Source organism: Ipomoea triloba, chromosome 3, assembly GCF_003576645.1.
Source record: "Ipomoea triloba cultivar NCNSP0323 chromosome 3, ASM357664v1".
Classification (NCBI taxonomy): domain Eukaryota; kingdom Viridiplantae; phylum Streptophyta; class Magnoliopsida; order Solanales; family Convolvulaceae; genus Ipomoea; species Ipomoea triloba.
In genome coordinates this window covers 25,082,416-25,108,038 of record NC_044918.1, presented here as the reverse complement: position 1 = coordinate 25,108,038, position 25,623 = coordinate 25,082,416, and the positions used below count along the sequence as shown (strand labels likewise).

At 37.6% G+C, this 25,623-nt stretch overlaps 1 pseudogene; it reads right to left on the bottom strand.

Moving 5' to 3' along the window:
• Positions 1–16,787: 16,787 nt before the first annotated feature.
• LOC116013125 lies at positions 16,788–25,282 on the bottom strand (annotated as a pseudogene).
• Positions 25,283–25,623: the final 341 nt, after the last annotated feature.

Here is a 25,623-nt window from a genome sequence, read left to right as displayed (position 1 = left end):
GGATGATAGCAGCAACAAACTCGGCTTCAGTGGTTGAATATGCAATCATTTCCTGTTTGGAACTCTTCAAACTAATTGCACCACTATTACAAAAAGTAGACTTTCTATCATTTGATCCGATAGAAAATCAAATTTGTGTATGCTTTACTCTTTAGTACTCGTTTTCCATCAGTTAAGACTAAACTCTTAGTTACTTAACTGATGTCCACTGTTATTCACTTAGATTTGATTGATGTTTACAAGTGACACTGACTACATGAGAAACATCAAAACTTGTACATAATATCACATATATAAGATACCCAATAGCTGAAGCCTATGGTATTTTACTCATGTGATCCCTCTCTTCAGTTGTGTCACGACACAAACTTTAGAGATATAGATTTCATGCTTGAAAGGTAATAAAACCTTTCTTAGAATCTAACATATTGAACAAATTCAATATTTTATGTACATACTTTGAGATAATCCTATTAATCTTTTCGATCTATCTCTATAGATTCGAATCCCAAGGATATAGGCTACTTATCTCAAATCTACACTACAAGAAAAACACTTTTTAGTGACAAAAAAATAGTGACGGGTAGAAAAACCCCTCACTATATGTATAATTTACATTGTTTTTGTGAGGGTAAAAAATTACTCTAGCTAAAAGTTTATGATTTAGTGACGAAATTTTAATTTTATACTTATTTTAAAATTATACTCTCACTATTGATATAAAAGATGTTATTACTCTCGCTATTGATCTGAAAATTATTTCACTCAATTTATTTCCCCACCAAAACTTTGATTTTGAGCGCCACATAAAATTAAACAAAAGAGCTCTCACTCTCCCTCTGCCTTTCACTCTCACTCTCCCTCTGCCTTTCACTCTCACTCTCACTCTCCCATATCTGTCATCTCCGCCGATCGTCGTCGCCCTTGCCACGCTCCACCGCCACCGTCGACACAACGCCTGCCTCAGTAGCGACACACACTCACAAAGCCGACCCTCCGCCCTCCGCCAGTCCGCCTAATTCCTCAAGCCTCCGTCGTCTGCCTCTATTCTCGCCAGTCATCACTCACGCTATCACGTAGGCCACAGCCACCACTCGCCTGACCACCGCTGAAGGCTACCGGCGACCAAAGAGGTAATGTTTATACATCTGTATTGTTTCAATTCAATATTCTTGATTTACTGATTTAGGGCTTTCCCCCTTTGTTTGTTGCCATGGCTTTTACCAAGTTTTGTTGTATGTTATCCTATATAATGATTTGATTTTGTTGTATAGGACTCTGGGTATGTTGGATTTTTGCTTCTGTAATTTTGTTTATGGTTGAAATTTTAAAATGTTGAAGGTAGAGGAAACCTCAGTCTTTTTTGTTTTTTTTTTTTGGTTTTTTTCTGAATGATCTTTTTGGTACCACATGCCCACCTAGAATGAAACATTCCAGTTTATTAACCTAAGAAGCTGGAATGAAACATTCCAGTTTGTTTATAAACTTTGTTCAACCTGGAATTTCATTCTAGTTTGTTAAAACTGGAATTGAAATTCCAGTTTCTGGAATTTTAACAAACTGGAATGCTCTTCCTCTCACTGTATGAAGTGTATAAATTCCTCAATTTTTTGCTTTTCTTTTGATTTTCAACATAATTTACTTTCGATTGAGTAATATTTTTGCATTCAATCCAAGTTTCAACACATTTTACTTTTGATTAAGTACCCATTGCTAATTTCATTGTACTGTCTATAAGCTGATTTTATGTTAGCAAGTCATATTAGACCCTGGTAAATGTTATGGTCATTTAAATGTTTTAAGCTACCATATATTTCTTCGTCTTATTGTTTTGAGAAAGGGGTAAGAAGGTTTAGAAGCAGGTGTTGAAATAACCAAATTTGTAATTAGGTTTAGGTAACCATTTTATAGCAATAAAAAGCTTTCTGAAAGTTTTGTTCATCTACTTTTAGTAAAGGGAGCTTGCATTTTGTGCTGTATGCCTGTATCTTCCTGGCATGTGTAGTTGATTGTGTGGTTCCTATAAAGTACACTGTAATATCAGATTTCATCTGTGGGCCAGGATCTGGCACGTCATGTGTTTTGTCATTACAGACAGCATTTCATATTTCTCATGCTTCCCAAATTGAATGATAAGGATAATTGACAAAAGTTGTGAGTAGTGAATAGTGTGATACTGTGATCTTTCTCTTCTCATTTTTGGAGCTAATCGCTTTAATTTTCTTATTCACAGGGTGTTGCGGTTGCACTTCCAGTTTATTTTGCAACTCAGAGGTAATGATTCTCCAAATTTCTGTTAGCATTTGACCTTGAAAGTGGCAGTGAGGGAAGGTTAGTGCTTGTACTCTTCTCTCTCTCTCTCTCTCTTTTTCTTTTGGCCCTCCTTAACAGCTTGGCAAATACATGTTTTCTATTTTACCTTATCTGATTCAACCTTCTTTGTACTCCTTTTATTTCAAGCAACATTATTGTTGCATAGGGCATGGATTGCAATTAGGAGTTTCTACAAATCTGATGTGGAGTACAATTTTGAGAACATGAATCTGTGCCCTGAAATGGCTTGTATGCTACTTGTTGAAACTTGGCCATAAAAAGGCTAGCGCTGCTAGATAAACATATAAAGAGGATTTTATTTGAATTGGGAAAGGAAACAAAGAATTGAAGTAAACGCAACAGTCTTTTTATATTAATTTTTATCCAATTGCTTAATAAAACTTTCTTCTAGTTGTGTTTAAACAAATTATTTCCTATACATTTAAGCAATTCCACATCACTCTTTTTAAATTATTCCATAATTTTGTTTGTATTTATGCATATCTTCAGCAAATGGCAGGCTTTCAAGATTGCTACACTTTCTAGCTTGGCGTAGCCCTTGGTGGTATTGTAGGTATGTTCCCATCTGTTTACTTTATGTATGACAACACTTGCGTGCATAGGGTAAAGTGTCAAAAGATATTTATATGATAAAACGGAAAGTCTGTGACTCCCTGAGTGTCGCTCTCGAAGGAGGGACGTGGAGGTGTGTCAAATGTTCGGGAGTTTACTTGAGTGGATTATGCATAGGATTCGAGTGTGGTGAAGGGTGGATTTGTGAGTGAGAGTAGTTCATTTGGTTGATTTGAGTGCAAGAGAGTAGTAAAGTGAAAGTGGTTTTGTGAATATGTAAAAGGGGTAGGGATTGAATAGTGTTCATGAATATTGCATAGTGGAGTGTCTAAGGTCAAGGATTAGGATTGCTAGGATATTGTCTATTCAAGAGCGTGTTGTCTTAGTCCTTTTCCACCTTTGTGTACTAAGGCTTCTTTGACTTAGGAGTGCCTTCAAGCATCCAAAGTTCTAAGAGGAATTTCATCAAACACTTTAGCTACACACTATTCTACTATTCTTAAGAAGTCCATAGGAACTATGATTGTGTCAAGCTTCAAATCCTAACTCTAATCAAAGACATGAAAGAGTCAAGAGCTCAATCTCTCATCTAGATTGGCCAAATCCAAACAAGATCTCATCAAAACAACAATCAATAGATAAGAATAGATAATCCATCAACACAAACTCATAGATCCAAGATATAGAAATAAGATCATCACACAAGCAATATTCAATCACACAATCCAAATCCCTAGACTAAACTAGCTACTCATAGTATGAAATTCAAGCAAAAGCTAATTTAATCCAAGAACAAGATAGCTAAAATTATAGAAATGAAATAGAGATCACCTAGAGAGAAGAAGATCTTCAATCCAAGCTTGTTGTCTTGCTACAATGGAGATTGATCTAATCTAAAAAGCTAAGAAAAATAGAGAAAGTTCTCCAAAGGAAAAACTAAGAAAAGGAAAACTAAATTTCTGGGAACCTCCTTCTGAAAATTCATCAAAGGGGTATAAATAGTCTCCGAAATGACAACCCTAGCTGAAATTCGCGCATCACCGTCTCCATGCCTCTCACACGCGTGTGAGCGTGCGTGGGAAGCTTCTGGAAAGTTTTCACGCCTGCTCACACACGTGTGGCCTTCCAGTTTGGTCCTCCGGGGCTCCGCTCTTGCCTGGTTTGCTCTTTAAGCTAAACTTTTGGTCCTATTTGCTCCCGGGGCTCCTGTTTTACTTCTTTTAAGCTAAAAGTAGCTTTTGTGCATCAGTTAGTGATTTTCAAGCATTTACGCACATAATTTACCAAGCAAGGATGCTATAGACGCGATAAAACACCCTAAAATGTGCCTGAAATAAGGGTATCTCGGAGTCTTATCAAATTTTCCACACTTTGTTTCTTGCTTGTCCTCAAGCAAGACATTTTTCTATCTAAGCACATAAGTCTCCGAGATACTCTCTCATGCAAAACAAAGCTTTTGGCAAATCAAAATGATGGGTGTCTAAGACTGTTGAAACGGGGGAAATCATTTGTGTTATCTATAAAGGATTTTGGTTAGATGTCAGCAACTCAAGAAATATTTTCGGGAAATAAAAACCTTTCGTAGATAAACAAGTAAAACAAGGGATCACACTCCTCGCACCATACGCAAGCATGCATTTCCGAAGTTTTGGTTCACCTTTTATTTAAATAGGGCCTCTAGCCGATTCCACTAGTGGGAACGATGTGCACTAGCTAATCAACTTTCCATCCTAATACGCCAAAGCCCAACGTAAATGTAAATGAGGGTAGGGGCATGGACCACTCACCGCTTTTGGCTTAGCGCGGTCCCTCTTTCTTCTCACTTTCTAGGATAACGTCATCTTGCCACCCGACTTCACATGGAGATCCATGTTTTTTCGAAGGTCAGTGCAATGGGTACTCGAATCCTAGCAAAGCGGCTCACCTCAGCTCTATTTTTTCAATTCTTGGGATCTTTTTATGTGAACAACCGACTCCAGATAAAGCTTTTTGCTTACCGAAGACTATGGTTTGGACACAACCCAACGAATTGGCTTCCCTCAATTTTAAACTCTTTGGTGATTGGCCTTTTGCCTTTTCGACTTCTCCTCATGTCAACCCCTCATGCCTTTTTCTATTTAATGTCCAAGGGTTTTGTTTTCTCATTAAGCTTACCATTAGGCTCACCTTTTGCCCCATGCCCTACCAAGGTTAGTTCAATTCCGGGCCTCGCTAGTTTTATCTTTCTCAAATTAAAGAGTGCACACTCCCACTTCGAGAGATCCTTGACTAAGGTCCTACGTAAATAAGAGGTGAACATCATGCAAGCAGGCAAGAATATAAATTTATTTGGCTCTAAACACTCTCATGGGTGCGAAAAGTAACTTCCTCAAAGATATTTCGAGAGTAAAAATTTTTGGGCATCCAGTCAAAATTCTCCCTAGATAACACAAATAATAACTCTCTTTTCAAAACTGCAAATGCACCCGCTTATCATTCCCAAGAGCTTCAACTTCTATATACTAAGCATGTAAGCATGTAAAGCACGAAGTGCGTCCTTTCCACACTTTAAAGTAAACATCGTCCTCGATGTTTCCATACGTACAGGGTAAAGGAACGAAACAGGGATTCGAAGGATAGACAAATAAAAATCCCTTTCCACACTTTGGAAATTGCTCTGGATGTAGGGTATGCATCAAACGATCCTATTAAACATGGTAAACTCTAATATACGCATACACAAAGCTATAAAGAAAATATTTCCACACTTTAAAGATCAAAACGGGGCTTAAAATTAGAAAAGGGATAAGAGGATAAACCAAGTATGCATCCCTCTTTCCACACTTTAGCTTCCAGCATAGGCTTGCTCCCGTTATAGATGCTCTATAAGAAATTGAGACATATCATACAAAAAGGGTTTTCAGAGTACTATTCAATTATTATAAGCTGATAGAAATATAAAAGCAATAAAAATAACAAAAACTTAAATAAGAAAGCATATAATTAAGCAGAGTTATTCGAATAGAAACGCAGAAAAGTAAAGCAGTTGAAAAGTAAATAACATAAAGCGATAAAAATAAGTAAAGCAAAGTAAAGAAATAAAGGAAATAAAAGTCGGAACCCCGCGCATAGGGATCCTAATGTTCAGATGGGGCTAGCAACCATAGTAACCACTATCAAGGAACTCAGTATCAAATGTCGATAGGTCAGGATCGAGAAAAATCGAAGGAAGGCATTAGTCATCACCGAAGGGATGGAATTGCCTGTCGAATCTAGCTTCAAGAGCGGCAATTCTCCTATCATTATCCTCCACCGCCTGTCTCATGCGGTTGAGGTCTTCGGTGTGGACATCCTATCTCGCGGAGATGGATGTGAAGTGGCCTTCTTGCCATGTATGCTGCTCATGCCAGTAGTTCATTTGTTCCTCATGGAGCTGTCTATGAAAATTCTGCGTCGTGGCCCAATCCATGGGAGTAGGGCTTTGCTCTTGTGCATCCTCCTCCTTCTCATTCTCTTCCTCGTCCTCATCATCATCATCATCATCAGAAGCCTCTAGATCAGGTGCATCATAACCTCCAAGCTTTAATTCTGCGGCAAAGAACTCACCCACGGAGAAAGAAATTGTGCAACCTTCAGATCTTTCTCCCATCAACCGGTTCAATAGGTCCAACCCGATGCACAGTTTAGTAACAAAAGGTCCAATAAACACGGTCTGAACTTTAGGCTTTTGTTGGGTCTGGAGCCACTTTCTAGCTTGAACGCCCATGTTGATGCCAACATCATTCTCCATGCACCACATGTAGAATAGATCCTGCTTGTATACCTTGTTGCGATTTGTGGTTCTGCCTGAGAGATTTATAGCGAAGGCTAAACTGATAGCCTTCAGAGCATTGCGAGTGATGAGTTTTGCCTTCAAGTTTGAAGAGTTGTATGGGGCATTGTTTGTGATGCTTCTCTAATATTGCCTAGCAACTACGTCCGAATCAAAACCCTCCTTGAAATCTCTGAAATATGGCATGGACACGCTCACTGCATCATGGAAACCGAGTGTAACACCCAAAGTGTTGACAGACATACAGTAGTGGTTGCCGAAAAGAGTGAATGAAATAGACTCTCTTGCATTGTTGACTTCCCTTCTAATTTCCAAGGTCGCCAAAAATTCATAAGTGACAGGCGCATAGGTGGGTCCTCTCCACTCAAACAGATAGCGGAGCTGTGGGTGCCTAAGAAGCCTATTTACTTCGTCCAAACAACCAAATTCTCTTAAAACGTTATCTTCGAAGTGACGGCCAACAGAAAGCTGCTTCCCTTTATAGTTATCCACTGTTGTTAGTTGGATGGGTGTCAAGTGTCGTAATGACCTTGACCCCGGCTCCTGCGTAGCCTGTTGAGCTGTAGCTTGCTGCCGTGTCCTCGATCGACTCGATTCTCCTTGATCATGCTTTGATTTCTTCGCAATTTCCTTTGAGCATCCCATCCTACAAATTATAGAATTTAACGTTCATGGTAATTGGTTTTGAATAAGTCACCATTATGATTGTGTAAAATTCCTTGTCAAGATAATGGATTGCAACATATAGGGCTAAGGATTTTCGAAAATTTCGCCATAATTTCCCCTATATTTTGGACAATTCTAGCATAAGAATATCAACAATATCATTCCATTATCACACACATGCATAAATTCATCATAAGATATATAAATTTGATAGTCAAATAAGAAGTCAACTACAAAAGTCAAGAATTTCAAAAAGTCAACTTCATCTTCTTCCCCAAATTCAAAATTAGGGTTTGAAATTGAAAATTCAATTTGGGCAATGTAGCATGTGAAAAGTCAAATTGATGGCATATAATAGTTCTACAACAAGTTTATTCTTCAATTCAATCATCAATTTCATACTTTAAACAAGAAATTTAACAAACCCATTTGTTCATCCATGGTGTTCACACTTGAAGCTCAAAAATATATAACAATCCATCAATGTAACCATCAATAATGAAAGAAAACATCAAAGGATAGTTCTATGAAGCATTATAAACCAATTTAAACATTCAAAACATTCAAAATCATGCAAGGGAATGTAGAATAAATTTCACATTCAAGCTCTTCCAAACTCATGAATATTCAAGGATAAAGAGTTAAAAAGATGAGAAATTACCTTGATGTTGATGTATTTGATCTTCTTTGAAGGTAAAAAGTAAGAGACATGTTCAAACCTTGAGTTTGGTTCTTCCTTGCGTGGAGAAGAGAAGAGAAAAATAGGTTTTGGGAGCAAAATAGCGTGGAATAGAACAAGGGTTTTAATTCCGTAGGGGGGCTTCCACGCCGGTCACACGAGTGTGACCGTGCGTGGGAGCTCTCTGTCTTGCTCCCACGCATGGCTACACGCATGTGAGCGTGCGTGGGTAGACGTGACCGCGGTTCGGTTCCGGTTCGGTTCCGGTTCCGAACCGCCGGTTCACGGTTCTTGGTTTCATTAAACCGGAACCGAAACCTTATATTAAGGTTCCGGTTCCGGTTCCTAGAACCGGCGGTTCCGGTTCGAACCGCCGGTTCTAACCGGGATTTTTAATTTTTTTTTTTTTTTGTAAATTTGTAGTATTAATTATTAAATATTAATGTATTATGACTATTATGAAACTTGTAACATAATTGTGTATTTGTATGGCCAAGTAATGAAGTAGGCAAGTAGTAATTAGTAAGTATACAACATACAATGATACAATTGATATAAGATTATAAGTAAGTTCAATAATTGGATTTTATTTCAAATCAGTGAAAAGAATACATTACATTGGTTACAAAATTCAAATCTCATATATTATTGAGTATTGACTACTCAATTCTTAAAATCTAAAATACATTGGTTATAATAATACATTGATTTTCTCTAAACTTTAATGATAAACAAAAAAAATAATAATAATAATTTTGGGCTTGCACTTAATTTTACCAAGATTAAGTTGCCTACGTATCTTATTGAAAGTTCAATAAGAATCAAAGCCTACGTAGTTCTTTTACCTTTTTTTTTGGAATTAGGACTTTAGGAGTCGGTTTGTTCCCCTTCGGTTGCAGTAGTGGTTGCATCATCGGAAAAGAAATCGTTGATGATGCCTGACTTATCATTCTCTTGTTCTCTAATTTTTGCCAATCCCCAATCGGATGTGCAAACTTGAATTTCAATTGACTGTGGCGTCATTCTTGAACGAGTCTCGTCCAACATGTTTCCACCTACACTAAATTCCTGTTCAACTGCTACTGTAGAAGCAGGAGTTCCAAAAATTTGTTTTGCAATAATAGATAAAATAGGAAAATTTTTTTCGTGGTCTTTCCACCACTGCAAAACATCAAGATTATTATCATCATTATCTAAAAATACAAACTCAGTATTTAAATATATCTCTGCCTCGGATAATGCTGTAGATGATGAACTAGTCGCGCTCCCACTGGTCCGACGACTTTTACCTGCTCTAGCTAACAGGTTAAAGCCTCTACTTCGTAGAGATGATTGTGAGCTTTGTGAAGTACTTCGAGAAGACGTACTAATATTCAACGACGGACCATAAGCCTGTAAATATTCTTCACACAAACTATGAAATAAACTCGTTATTTCATTATGTATAGCATTAGCATTAACATAGTTCGGATCATCAGGATCATCTAATTCTAAACATTCATAATAAGTTTGTAAAAAAGTACTTAAACCATATAATTTACAACGAGGATCAAAACATATTGCAATTAAATAAATAATAGGAATATTTCTATAATAATCTAAAAACTTTGATCTAATGCATGCAATAGCATCACTCAAAATATCATCATCACGATATTCAGAAAGCTTACCAACAATATTTACAGCATAAATTAAAAATAAGTGTGTAGTAGGATAATACACACCGGACAATGCCAAAGTGGCATCATTAAACTCTTTTAATAACTCACAAATCTTTGTGCAAGCATCCCAATGTTGCGTAAACAAATGAATATCACTGTTGTTTGAAAAAAAAGAACATAACAAATCTTTATAATATATAGTACTACTAAGCAAAGTATAGGTAGAATTCCAACGAGTTGGAACATCTCGAGGAAATCTTTTTGGAGGCATATTGTTTCTTTTGCAAAACCGACTAAACTCTTTTTGCGCATTGGGATGCTTCCACAAATAAACAACAGCATCTCTAATAGGTTTAATACTACTACTAAGAGAAACTAAACCAGCTTGAACACATAGATTTAAAACATGACAAACACACCTTTGGTGAAAAAATTTACCTCCAAAATACGGTAGACATAATTCCTTTAGCGCAGGGATTGCAGCAGTATTGTTGGATGCATTGTCAAAACCAATTGCAAAAATTTTGTTAGTAATTTTATATTCATCAAATATACTTTGTAACTTAATGTAAATATTATGTGCACTATGTTGTTCATCAAAACACCGGAAGGCAAGGATTCTTTTTTGCAACCGCCATTCTTGATCTACCCAATGACAAGTAACGCCCAAATATGAATGTTCTCTCCAATGGTCGCTCCAAATGTCAGCACATATAGTAACACGCCCATTATGTGTTTCCAAGTAAGAAATCAATCTCTTTTTTTCATCTTTATATAATTTATAAAGATGACGCGTAGCCGTTGTACGCGGTAAATCACACATTTGTGGATTTAATGCACCCCTGCAAAATTCTTTAAAGCCAACTTTCTGTCCAAAACTAAACGATAAACCGTCAATAGCAACCATTTCAGCAAACTTCCGTCTAGTTTGCTCATCTGAGTAACGAAATAAAGCACTAGATTTAGTTGTATACCTCCCAATTTGTTGTTGTGTTTGTGTATTTACCTCTTTATCCGGATGTTTGGAAGTTATATGCTTCCGGTATGTCCCGTATCCACCGGATTTGGACCATTGGTACTCCTTGTCACAATAATTACATTTAACTGTAATTCTTCCATCAGGGTGTTCAACTTTTTTCATGTGTACTCTGAAAAGATCGGATTTTTGTTTAGCAGCAGAAGGTTGAATTTCTTCGGGTTCCTCGTCCTCGTCGTGGCCCTGCGAAAAAGTAGCAGTGGTAGAATCAAAAGAAGAATGAAATGGTTGGGAACCAAAAGAGGCATGTTGAGGTTCATTTATGGTCATTTGAGGGTTTGGATTCATGTCTTGGTAGTATGATTGTTGTTGTAAAAATTGGTGGTATTCATGTTCACTCGGAAATCCATGAACCGAATGCCGGGGAGGTTCAAAAAAAGGCGCTTCGCTTGGAAATCCATGAACCGAATGCCGGGGAGCTTCAAAAGAAGGATTTTCTCTTGAAAATCCATGAACCGAATGCCGTGGAGGTTCTATAGCAGGAGATTTGCCACGATTTCCACGACTACCACTAGCTTGGCCTTCGTAGGAAAAGGATGCTCTGCTTGAACTATCCATGTAGAGTGTAGAGATATAAAAAAAATGTAGAGAAAATTGTAGGCAAGAGAGTAATCAAAGTATTGAGAGGGTGAGAGAGTTGGAGAATGGAGAGTAAGATATTGAAAGAATGAAATTATGAAAGTTGCGTAAAAAAATTGTAGTTGTAGACTTGTAGGTAAGAGAGTAATCAGAATATTGAGAGAGTGAGAGTGAGAGAGTGAGAGAGTGAGAGAGTTAAATATTGAAAGTTGCGTAAAAAAGTATTTTTGAAGTCACTAATTTATAGAAGATAGAAGACTTATCAGTTGAAGTCTTGAAGAGTTGAAGCCTTGAAGGAGTTGAAGACTTGAAGCCTTGATTCTTGAATGCCTGATGAAGTGATGAAAATTGAAGAGTACACAAAAAAAAATCCGTTCTTACATTCTGACAAAAAAATATCCGTTGTTACAAATACAACGTTTATATTTTAAAAAAATTTCCGAAATTTACGGATTCAAAGCCTAAATTTTCGGAAGTTTTTGGCTCACTTTGTGCAGATATACCTCCAAAGCTGCAAAGGGAGCCAATAAATTTAATGAAGTGCCAGAGATTCTCTGGCACTTCAAAATTTGTTGAGTAGACAAGACTCAAGTGAGTCTTTGAATTTTCAAAGACTCACTTGAGTCTTTGTACTGGCTACTGCCAATGTGCAGTAGCCAGTAAGGCTACTGCCAGTCGGCAGTAGCATTAATAATGCTACTGCCGACTGGCAGTAGCCCAGTAGGCCACACCAGGCGTGGCCTGGTGTGGCCTACTTGTATTTTTTTTTTTTTTTAATTACGGTTCTGGAACCGGAACCGTCCGGTTCCGGTTCGGAACCGGCGGTTCCGGTTCCAGAATCGCCGGAACCTTAACCGGAACCGTATAGGTTCCGGTTAAGGACCGGAACCGGAACCGACCGTACGGTTTCGGTTGCTACAGTACCGGTTCGGTTCGAACCGGCCGGTTCGAACCGAACCGTGGTCACCCCTATGCGTGGGAGGGTACTGCCTCGTTCCCACGCACGGCTACACACGTGTGAGCCTCGTGTAGGTCCACTGCATTGTTTTCTTCCGATTTTTGGCCTTTCCCTTCATACCTATGTCCAATTTAAGCCTTTCCAAAGCAATTTTCAGTCCCGACTCCTACAAGTTAGTCCTCAAAACATGGTTCCATTTGATTGTAGCAATTTATTAGAACAAAAACATTAAAAACGAAAGCATAAAAATGATGTAAAAACATATTATTAAAACCTTGGGTTGCCTTCCAAGAAGCGCCACAGTTTACGTCATTGGCTAAACGCATTATACCTTGGTTAAAATTCAACCATATTCCTTGGTAGTGGGTAAGAAGCATTTTGGTACCCACGTGTTCTTCCATGTAAGCTTATCATTCCTCCACTTCGATTTTGGTTTCATCTTTGGCTTGACCTTTGCCCTTTTATCGTCATCAGTTCCTTCTTTCGCTTTTTCCTTTTCATCATTCGTGGCTTGTCCCTCGAATCTCAGGGTAATTTCTCCTGAACTAACATTTATTCGTGCACGAAAAGTAGCTAGAAATGGTTTTCCAAGAATTAAGGATTCATGGAGATCATCATCACCCATTTCACAAACAGTAAAATTGACAGGCACAAGAAATTTTCCTATTCTTACTAAAACATCTTCCGCTAAGCCTTCAGGATATCGTGTGGTTCCGTCAGCTAAACGTAGAGTCAGCCTCGTCGGTTTCAAACGTGGTCAGTTCAATTTTTCGAAAAGATTTGAAGACATGACATTAATAGAAGCACCAAGATCAGCAAGAGCGTTTCTAGGTTCCATGTTTTGTATAGAACAAGGAATCAATAAAGCTCCAGGGTCACCCTTCTTTCTGGGGTAACCCTTTGTCAAACAAGCTGAAGATTCTTGGCTTAAACAGGTAAAATTATCACAAATGTCATTCTCAAACAATTCACGGCATTCTTTGTTATTGAAAAATTTTCGGATAAAAGCATTAATTGTACCTTCTCGAGCCGCTTCTTTCTCTTTTGAACTTTTGATGTTGTCTCGTGGTAGCTCCTTTCCTTTTGGGCATTCTTCCGAAGTGGTTTTCTCCTTGTGTTCCTTCATTGATATGGTGTATGAACCGCTCACGTTTTTCAATTCGAGATTGGGACTACAAGAGGTAGTCTTGATTCTTTGGTCATCTACCTCACATTGACATTTTCCACAGATAGCATCCATTGGATCCAATGGCGTTAACTCTCTCTTTCGGATTATTTTCAGTGTTACTCGGGAGTTGTCCGTAGTGTCGATCTGACATCATCTTAAACATTTGAGAAATTTGATTCTCAATTGTCTTAAGTGTGGCTTTAGACTCTTGTCGAAGACTAGAAATTTCTTGTCTAATCTGTTAAGTAATCTCTTGTTTCAGATTTGCCCGATCATTTTTCAGTTCCATGATCGTCATTGTGAGTCTTTCATCTACTTCACGGATGTCATCCCTCCTTTGTTGCGTAAAATCAAGTTGAGAGTTGTATTGTGGCCTGAACTAGGTCATTTGATTTCCATTTCCTTGGTTTTGATTATACATCAGTCTATTCTTGTCATTCTGTCCATATGCAGGCTTGTTTCCATAGTTGTATTGTCATTGCGCTTGGTATCCATCATTGTTGCTATTGTTCCAACCCTCTCCCTGTTTCCAATTGTTGTTTGATCTTTGGTTTTGTCCATAAGCATTGAAGTTGGAGTTCCTTTGGTAATCTACCGCCTCAACTTGTTTAGATGCAGACGGAGAAGTGCAAATATTGGTGTCATGAGGTCCTCCACAGATATTACAATAAAGTGCCAATGCCATGCAAGGCTTGGGCTTTCCTTCCATTTTTTCTACCATAGCCTGTAGCTTTTTGATTTCGTGATTCATTGCTTCTATTTTGGCCTCGCTCGCCACACGATTGTCAACTTCATAAATTCCTCCATGATCTCCTCTTCGGTCATACCAACAGGATGTGTTCTTAGATATTCTCTCGATTAAGTCTTCAGCTTCTTGCAAAGCTAGGGAGACAAAGGCACCGCTGGAGGATGAGTCAAGCAACATCTTTCCTTCATCTGTCAACCCTCCATAGAATGAGCTAATCATGTCCCATGGGTGCATCAAATCTTGTGGGCATTGCCTTTTAAGAACTTTAAATCTTCGCCAAGCCTCTCCCAAACTTTCAAGTCTTCCTTGTTTGAATTCTTGTATCATCCTTCTAATCCTCATAGTTTTTGTAATGGGAAAGAACTCGTTCATGAATTCACGATGCAACTGTTGCCATGTTCTGAAATGATTGTCGTCTTGGCTTTCCAACCATCGTGCTGCCTCTCCTATAACTGAAAATGGGAATAATTTGAGTCAAACTATTTCCTCGCTAACGCCTTCTTGTCTGTACATCCCACATGCTCGTATAAACCTTGTGATGTGTGCGTTGGGATCTTCAGATGGTAATCCCGAATATTGATTGTTCTGAACCAGTGTGAGAATAGTTGGATGCACATGAAAGTTGACGTTCTCCATTGGGGGTACATAGATCGAGTTGTGCATGTTAAAATCCGGAGTCATGTAATCTGCAATTGATCTTTGTGGTTCTTGAGGATTTCCATAATATTCTTCTTCACGAATGTTCTCTTGATTGTTTGCTCGGTTAGCTTGTGGTTCTTCAATGATTGGTTCTTCATGGTTAATCAGTACTTGTGGATTAATTGGAACTGGGGGTGGATTTGGTACGGTTGTGCCTCTTCCTTGTGGATTTCTTGTTGCGCTTTATGAAGCCATTAGTGATCCTTGGGTATTTTTCTTTCTAGTTGCTCTATTAATTTCAGGAATGTAGAGTAGTAAACCTTGATTTCCTTTTGCTCGTGTGTGCATTCACCTAGTAAAATTATCAATGAAACAGAAATTTCCACAATTGACTAGAAGTAGTCAATTGGGTTAGTAGCAAAAACAAATAAAAACAAAACAAAACAAAATTAAGTGGAATGGATTAACATTTCTCAAATCTAGCATTCATGCAATTGAAGGACAATTTTAAATAAATAAAGTCCTCGCAAGTGCACGAGTCAGTTGTAGTGATAGTGTGCAAAGGCAAGGGTCGAACCCACAGGGAATTAATACGATGCAATTTAAACAAAGCAATTTAAAGACTTGAAATTAACTAACTTAGTCATTTAAATTATTCAAAAGAGATATTAAAATTAACTAGATCAAACTAACAAATGATTTATAAAACAAAATAAATCAATAATCAAGACACAATATAAGCATGTAATTAAGTATTAACCATTGCAATTACCACACTAATTGTAATTCAAGTAGCAGCACAATTCTAAACATAATAAAATACAATGGAGTGTAAACCTCCACACAAAACAATTGCTACGTACGTACGTAATTAGGAAAAGAAAGAAAGAAGGAACCAGAACTGTAAGGCTTAATTCTTTGATGTCGAAGCTGCTGAAGAAAATTCTCACCACCACCAAATTGAAGGTGGACTGCAAACTTGCTTGCGCCGAGACGTCGCCGACGAGAGTTCACAGCTGAACGGAGAAATATTCCGCTACGACCGGAAGAAAATCACTGTCGAATTACAAATGCTGTCCGAAGTTGAATTGGTGATAAAGAAAGAAAGTGACGAAGAACCACCACCCTCTCCTTCCTTCAATTGGCCTCCTTTTATAACGCCCAATCTCAACAGCTATTCAGAGCTCTTTTGCTATTCAACCGGATCTCCAGATGACCGGATCGCTGACGAAGTTATCGTTTGACTTCCGGGTTCTCTCGTTCTTTTGGTTCGTACGTTAACTAACAAAAGGGAAATAATAATAATAATAATAATAATAATAATAATAATAATAATATACTACTGATCATACTCTTACTAAATTATGATTAAGAATTTTTAGGGTGATAGAATTCAATTAATAAGCAAATTAAATAACAAAAACAACACCACAATTAAACATTATTATTAATAAAGCTAAATATAACAATAATAAATAAAATTACATAAATAAATTAATCAATTAATTCAATTAACTATAAAAATATTATTAAAATAATAATAAAAATAAAGTTNCTAAAGCAATCAACTAGCCACATACAGTATACACACTAAGAGCTGACAGAAACTTGCATTATTTTCATCATAGGCTATTCAAAAGACTTATTGGGTAAGAGCTCAAGTTTATACTTATTTATTAAAAAGTATTTTTTTTTTGAAACAAAAGAAATGAGAATGACAAACATATTAAAACAGAAATCCCCTTCCCCACACTTATTTCAAACATTGTCCTCAATGTGGAGAACAAAAATTAAAATATAAACACAACATAAGAGCTCATCAAATAAAGGAAAGAACATAAATAAGGGAAATGAAAATAAAGGACAGGAGAAAGGGAAAGAGAACCGGGATGCCTCCTAAAAGGGCTTCAGTTATTGTGACAACATGGGCATTCGTAATCCTGCAATTGTACCTGTTCAATAATACTGCAATTGTACCTGTTCAACAACATGGGCTGATGAATCACCCTCAAAGTATTGCTTAAGCCTTTGCCCATTTACCTTAAATTTTTCACCTGTGTTTGGGTTTTCAATCTCACAAGCACCACGAGAAAATACTTCTACTACCACAAATGGCTATGTCTATCTCGATTTTAACTTACCTGGAAACAATCTTAAACGAGAGTTGAATAGCAAAACTTTCATTCCAGGTGCAAAATTCTTCCTCAAAATAGACTTATCATGATAGGCTTTGGTTCTCTCTTTATAAATTTTTGAGTTTTCATAAGCCTCATTTCTTATTTCATCCAATTCATTCAAATTTAATTTTCTTATTTCACCAGCTTTCTGCAGATCAAAATTCAGGAATTTAATAGCCCAATAGGCTTTATGTTCTAACTCCACTGGCAAATGACAAGCTTTACCAAAGACTAACCTGTACGGGCTCATACCAATCGGAGTTTTGTAGGCTGTCCTATAAGCCCACAGTGCATCATTCAACTTGATGGCCCAATCCTTTCGAGAAGAATTTACCGTTTTTTCCAAGATCCCTTTAATTTGTCTGTTACTTACCTCTACTTGGCCAGAGGTTTGTGGATGGTACGGGGTAGCCACCCTGTGAGTAATGCCATATGTTTTCAGTAGACCTGCAAAAAGTTTATTACAGAAGTGGGTACCTTCATCGCTAATAATAGCTCTGGGCGTCCCAAACCTGGCAAAAATATCTTTCAAAAATTTCAAAACAACTTTACTGTCATTTGTCCTAGTAGCTACAGCTTCAACCCATTTTGACACATAATCAACAGCCACAAGAATATAATTATAACCAAAGGAAGTAGGAAAAGGCCCCATGAAATCAATTCCCCAAACATCAAAGAGATCAATAACCAGAATATTTGAAAGGGGCATTTCATGACGCTTACTTAGCGCAAAATTCAAACGCATCCTTGAACAAAGTGGGCCAATAAAAGCCAGACTGCAAAACTTTCAATGCAGTTTTCTTCCCACTAAAATGTCCTCCGCAACTTAAAGTGTGGCTATGATTTAAAATATTTTGTTGTTCAAACCCAGGAACACACCTTCTAATTATTTGATCAGGACAAATTTTAAACAAATAAGGTTCATCCCAAAAGAAATGTTTAACTTTAGAAAGAAAATGTTTTTTTCCTTGTGAATTCAAGTCTGGGTGAAATTGACCCGAGACCAAATAATTCACAAAATCTGCATACCAAGGCTCTTTATTTTGTAACGAAAGCAACTGTTCATCAGGGAACCTGTCATTTATAGGAATGTCAGAGTTAGGACAATTATTAGCTGTATCAGGTAAACGAGACAAATGATCAGCGACCACATTTTCGCACCCTTTCTTGTCCTTGATAGTCAAATCGAATTCTTGCAGCAACAAAATCCATCTTATTAGTCTAGGTTTAGCATCTTTTGTAGCCAACAAAAATTTCAAAGCAGAATGATCAGAATAAACAATCATCTTAGAACCAATCAAGTAAGAACGGAACTTTTCTAACGCAAAGACTATAGCCAACAACTCCTTTTCAGTAGTTGTATAGTTAACCTGAGCATTATCTAAAGTTTTACTTGCATAATGAATCACATAAGGCAGTTTATTAATTTTCTGTCCTAAAACAGCACCTAAGGCATAATCAGATGCATCACACATTATTTCAAAAGGATGCTCCCAATTAGGTGCAGCAAGAATGGGAGCGGAAGTTAATTTTTCTTTCAAAAAGTTGAAAGCAGATAAACATTCATCATCAAACTTGAAGACAACATCTTTTGCTAATAGGTTACACATAGGCCTACAAATTTTTGAAAAGTCTTTTATGAAGCGCCTATAAAAACCTGCATGACCAAGAAAACTTCGCACTTCTTTCACAGATGTAGGGGGAGGTAATTTAGAAATAACTTCAATTTTAGCCTTGTCAACCTCTATGCCCCTGTCAGAAATTATATGCCCCAAAACAATGCCCTCATTAACCATGAAATTACTTTTCTCCCAACTCAAGGTTAAGTTCATTTTAACACATCTTTCAAGAATAGAAGATAAATGAGAAAGGCAGTCATCAAAAGAATCACCAAACAGAGAAAAATCATCCATAAATACTTCAACGTATCTCTCAATCATATCAGAAAATATCGACATCATACACCTTTGAAAAGTCGCAGGTGCATTGCATAACCCAAATGACATTCTGCGATACGCAAAAGTGCCAAAGGGGCATGTAAATGTTGTCTTTTCTTGATCTTCAGGTGCAATAGGAATTTGAAAATAACCTTGAAAGCCATCTAAAAAGCAGTAATAAGCATGCCCAGCTAATCTTTCTAACATTTAGTCAATAAAGGGCAAAGGAAAATGATCTTTTTTAGTGGCAGCATTCAATTTTCTGTAGTCTATGCACATGCGCCACCCCGTTACTGTTCTAGTTGGGATTAATTCATTTTTTTCATTAGTAACCACAGTAATCACAGATTTTTTTGGCACTACGTGAACTGGACTTACCCATTTACTGTCTGAGATTGGGTAAATGATACCTGAATCCAGCAACTTTAGGACTTCTGCACGTACAACCTCCTTCATATTCGGATTTAACCTGCGCTGAGGTTGACGGACAGGAGTTGCCCCTTCTTCAAGTAGGATTCGGTGCATACAAACTGTTGGACTTATTCCTTTAATATCCTCTACTGTCCAACCAATTGCACTTTTATATTTTTTTTAATACCTCTAACAACCTTTTTTCTTGTTCCTGTGAAAGGTTAGAGGCAATTATTACAGGATAAGTATTATTTGGACCTAAGAAAGCATATTTTAAAGAACTAGGAAGAGGTTTTAAGTCCAGCTTAGGCGGAACGTCAGCTTCAATTGAGGGATGGTGTTTTTCTTTGGTTGTTCCAGACAGTCAGTGAGTGAACATCCTTCAACACCCCCCTCTTTTATTGGGCTTTGAGTAGGTTCCTCTTCATCAGCTTCGACCTTCAACGGAGATTCATCTAAAAATTCAGCAGAAATTATGGAATCTAAAATGTCTACAGCAAAGCAATGATTATTATTGTTTTTAGGCAATTTCATCGACTTCAGAATGGAAAATTCAACAGTTTCATCAAGGACAGTCATGGTTAACTTTCCATTTTGGACATCAATCATTGTTTTTGCTGTGGCCATGAAAGGTCGGCCAAGCAAAATAGGCATGTCCTGTGCATGACTGCACTTTTTATTTATGTCTAAAACAACAAAATCGGCAGGCATTATTAGTTTATCAACTTGGACCAAAACATCTTCTACAATACCCCTAGGATATCTAATAGAGCGATCAGCAAGCTCTAGGGACATTGTAGTAGGCTTTAATCTATCCAGACCCAACTGCAAGTAGACAGAATAAGGCATCAAGTTAATGCTTGCCCTTAAATCAAGCATTGCCTTTTCTTTCTTAAAATTCCCCACTGTAATAGTTATTATGAAACTACCGGGGTCTTCTAATTTTAGGGGCAAGTCAGTTTGTAAAACAGCACTCACAGTTTTAGACATGAAAACTTTTTCATTATGTTCATACCTACGCTTTCTAGTGTTTAGTTCTTTCAAAAACTTAGCATAGGCAGGCATATTTTTAATCATGTCTAACAAAGGCAAATTCACATTCACTTTTGACAACAAATCATAAATCTCAGAAAATGATCTATCAAACTTTGAATGTTTCAACCTACCAGGAAATGGAACTGGGGGAGCACATGGCTTAGGGGGCTGTTGGTCCCGATAGGGTAGGAGAAGTCTAGAGGGGGGGTGAATAGATTTCTCAAACAATTAAAAACTTTATAACACTTCAACCAGAGAGATTTCAAGTGAATAAATTCAACTTGAAATGTGCAGCGGAATATCGTACGGTAAAGTGCTATAAAACAAAATTGCGTAAAACTGAAGAGATACTTGACATGCAATACGTTGGAAATACTTAGAAAAGCTCAAAGAATATGTATGCAAAGTTTGAGCCACATGCGAACGTGGGAACACACAAACCCAGATGATATGATCAACACAGTACGTAAAGGGTTAGTGAGTTAAACCATGCAAATATGTAAAGTGCAGTAAGGTAAATGAGATGCAGAGATTTATAGTGGTTCGGAGATTGTGTAATTCTCCTACTCCACTTCTTCCTTGCTCCAAGGAAGGTTTCCACTATCTTCAATCACCCAGATACAATAGTGAAACTCCCGAGTGCTACGCACAAAGCTACACTCAACCACGAGCTCTTCGCACAAAGCTAAGCTCCCGAGCGCTACGCACAAAGCTACGCTCCATGAACGCTACGCACAAAGCTACGTTCTCGAACGCTACGCACAAGCTACGTTCCAACCAAGTGTTACGCACAAAGCTGCACTTAGTTCACCCGAGTGTTACGCACCCAGCTACACTCCTTTCTACCCTCGGTAGAGATACAACTGTTGTTCAAAGAAATAAAGATTTCTTTTCTAAGACTTGAATTCCTCTCGTGTATAGCTCAATATCTCAGCACTTTGTATTTTGATTGCATTCACCGCTCAATACCACTTTCTTCTCTACCGTGTATCTCGTCCTCGTGCTGTTCTTCAAGTCTTCTTGGGATTTTTATAATTCAAAGAATTATTTGCCTGTTATGAACATTCAAATTTTGAACGTTCACTTGATCTGATTGGTCATTCCAATATGATCTTGATGGCCATACCTTCTCATTTAATGACCATACCATTGATCTGATAACTTGCCAATTTGATCTGATAAAATCTTCAATTTGATCTGCACATTTAATGTCGCTAGTAACTTTTGACAAATCACCTCTGTAAATTGTTCACAAAGTCTTCTTTTACGGCTTGATTGATCCTTGAAACTTGTAGCCTCCAATTTTTTACTTTGTTGCCTTTTCAGCTTGATATTGCAGACTTTGTATCCTTCAGAGCTTGATATTCTTGACTTTGTTGTATTCTTGATTTTGATATTGGACAAGTTAATCTTTCAAAATATTTTTCCGGGTGGCTCTTGCTTGAGTATAAACAATGATCTTCAGAAAATCACCACCTTCAAATTTCTTCTGGTTCAGGATATTACGTACTGAACCTAAAATATTTAAGACATGCAAAAATGACTAAGTGTAAGTCACACTCTTAGTTGCTCCATAGTGCTTTAAATTAGCCTTCACGCGTGTAGAAATGGTGTAGTGTTCACGCGTATATAATCCATGCAAAGTTACTCCATTGACTTTGACTTCCTCCATTGACCAAAAATTAGCTCTCAAAGACTTTGGCCGTGTAACTTGCTCCCAAGCTTCATCCTTAGTAATAATAGCAAGTAAGATTCGAACGCTAGACCATTAGGTATATGCTCAAGTCTTTAACCATTTCTCCATTTCAACTCATTCGGTCATATCCATCAAATAAATATATTTGATCCTTCTTAGCATTGTATAGCGTATGGTGTAGAGATAGTGGATCTTGAACTTCTTCTTGGCTTTGACCATTTGACTTAAACTTCCTCCATTTGACTATACTTGCTCCATTGACCAAAATATTGACTTTGAGTCGTGATACTACTAGCTCCATTCCTTGCTCTCCAAAGCTTAAAATGTTCACAATAGGATTCAAACTCGAGTCTTCTAACAACAATAATTTGGCCTTGTCCATTAGATCATATACACTCATGTGTATAGTGGAAGCAAATGACTTACAAGAGTCATGACACAAAGAATTCTATAACACAATAATTCGAACCAAACTATTGTCATGACTTGCCTTTCGGGTCCAAACTCTACACTCTAAAAATAAAATAGGGGATTTCTAAAATTACAAATTGGCTCATCAAAACTATTACAATTTTATTCCTAACAATTTCCCCCTTTTTGATGATGCCAAAACCTATACTCAATCATATTTGGCTCAGTCTAGAAATCAACTGATTTTATTTTTCAATTTTATTGCGACTAGCCATTACGATGAGTTTTCAAAGATTATTGACCTACGGCTTTTTATTTTTGACTTGTACGAAAGATTATGCATTGTTGGGTTAATCCATCTTGAATTTTAATTTTGTACCAACATGCATACTACAAATAATTAAAGTCAAATTAAAAGCCATAACACATAAAACTAATAAAGATAGATATATATAGCATAAGACCCATTAATTCGAACTATTACATAACAATTCGAATTATGTCACAAAATATCATCTCATGAACTTGCAATATTAAAGTAAGCTAGGAATAAATTTAAATGTCCAACATACTATTTATCCTTTTCCTTAGCTTACCAAAGTCATCCTTATCTTCTAAGTGGTAGAATTTTTGAAATACTCTACCAATTTTGTAGCATTCTGCGGCCTCACGTAGATCATTTGCGGAAAAAACTCCACGCAAATACCATCTCGCGCATTCTCTTGGGTTTCTTTCTTCTTGATCCAAGATAGCATCGTGTGTGACTCCAAAATGATCGGCAAATAAATCCACCATTCGGTCTTCGCGCTCCTGATCGGTCATCGCGGGTGTATTCGGTTGACTTGCCTGCCTTGGGGCTGTAAATATAGAAAATACATTTCCTGCGGGGTTAGCAAAAATTTTAAAAGTTGATTTTACTCCTTCCCCCTGTGTTCGTTCCCTCTGAGTAGGTGCGGTGGAACTCGAACCAACTTGGCCAAATTGATTGACCTTTCTTCCCCCTGTTTTGGCAGCATCTAATATTCTCGGGAAAAAGTGTGCATCCCCTTTCTGTTGCACCTGAATCTCACGATCAAGAGAGAGGCATTCTTCTTGCTTTCCTTTGAGTTCTTTGATGTCCTTGGCCATGTCATGCAACAAATCAACTAATGAATTACAAGTGCCATAGATTGTTGCATTTTCTTCTCTTACTTTTTGGACTTCCTCATTTTGAATTTTGCAGAAATTGTCAACAGTTTTCTTCAATTCTTCCAACTGTTGCATTTGGTGCTTGTACATGCCCTTTAAAATGGTAACTTCACCCTTTTGAGCTTGAATTATTTCAGCCATTGCAGCTTTGTCCTTTTGAAAATTGACACTCCACTCGGCCTTCAATGCCGTGACTTCATCACGCATTACTGGACTAATTCTTGCAATTTTCTTCTCCATTTCATTCATCTTGTCACTCAAGGCTTGAATTTTATCATTCGTGGCCTTGGTAGAATTCTCAAATCTCTCATTAAAGTCTTCGAATCCATCTTTAATGTGCTCAAAGTGTTGCTCCAATTCGGTTCGTAGACTATCCAAAGTTTCACTTTGTGTTCCACTTGAACTCCCAACTTGAACTCCAATTTCCTCCACAACATGCTCTACATGTTGCTCTTCAAGTTTCTCTATGGGTTCCTCTACGGGTAGCTCTCCAATTTCCTCCACGGGTGGTTCCACAAAATTCTCAATATTTGGCACTTCATCTCTTGTCTCGGCCTCAACATCAAAATGCACATGAAAGTTTTCTTGTTCTTCCTCAACTTCTTCTTCATTTCCACGGGTTAAACCTTCACTTGGAGTGTTTAATCCAACACTCTCAAGAACTTGGCTTAAAGTGGTTCTCGGTTCATTCCTTTCGGCTTGTTCACTTTCGGCTATACCATCACGAACACCTTCGGCAACACCAACAATCTCAAGACTAGTTCCTCCTTGGCTTGGTAAATTTAGATCAACAATATTTTCTCTTCTCGGACGGGAACAACCTTCACCTTGTGTCAAACACGTCATTTCCCTTGGCTTTCTCTTCTTATTTCTTTTTAACACAAAGTTGTCACGAGTCAAGCCCTTAACAGCACCAATCCTTACACCTTTCCTCCTTAAAATTTCACAAACCAAAAGGCCGTACCCTACATGGCCTTTAACTTTCACAAAATGACATAACCTCTCGAACATTGATCTACTCCAATCAACACTTATCCCGTGAAACACGACATACATTGCTCGGGCATACTTGAGAGACAATTTGTCATTTCCTCCCAGCAGATGATACACACACTTTTGTATCACATCTGACAACAACTCAAATTCCCACTTCAACTCCACTTTGTATCCAGAAAAATCCGGGACAACTTTCAGTTCATTCACACGCACAACTCTCCAAAACTCATCATGATCAAACATAATATCATCAACAGGCAAAGCATTCTCAGGAAAAGCATAAACATCTCTAATATCACTAGCAACAACCTCCACAGTAGTATCATTAACAGTAGATGAAATCACACCATTGGCGTATGTAGCATGCTCGAAAAACTGTAAAGATGCATCAACGAAAGCTCCTTGAAAATGATAGTTGCATACCTTTAGGAGATTGCTTTGTTCCATTCCCGTGAGTAATGCTTGAGCAAAATACTTGTTTCTAGCCTTGTTGAGAAAATCCTCATTTTCGAGTAGGTACCCTTGCGAAACCTTGGTGACATGTTGATTTATTTCAACGGGTTGGTGTTGGGTAGGAGAGTTGGGTTGAGTAGAATCCATTTATGAAATGAATTTGGAATGGGTAGAATTTTTGATGTAGGATTTTGGAGATTTTAAGCTTGTTGGCTATGGTGATGCGTGAGGATAGTGAGGAAGATGAAGGGTTTGGGTTTTGATTTGGGTTTGGGTGGAAGGAGAGAGACGGGGTATTTTTATAAAAGCTAGACAAGGGTAAAAAGACTACAATGCCCTTTTATTAAAAAAAACCACTCCTTGTTCGAATAAGGGTGTTTTTGGGAATATTGAGGGATTGATTCGGCTATTGTAAGTCAACCTCGGTCAAAAGGCGGGTATTTTATTGACTTGGATAGCTCAAGATTATTCATGTGAATAGTCCCATG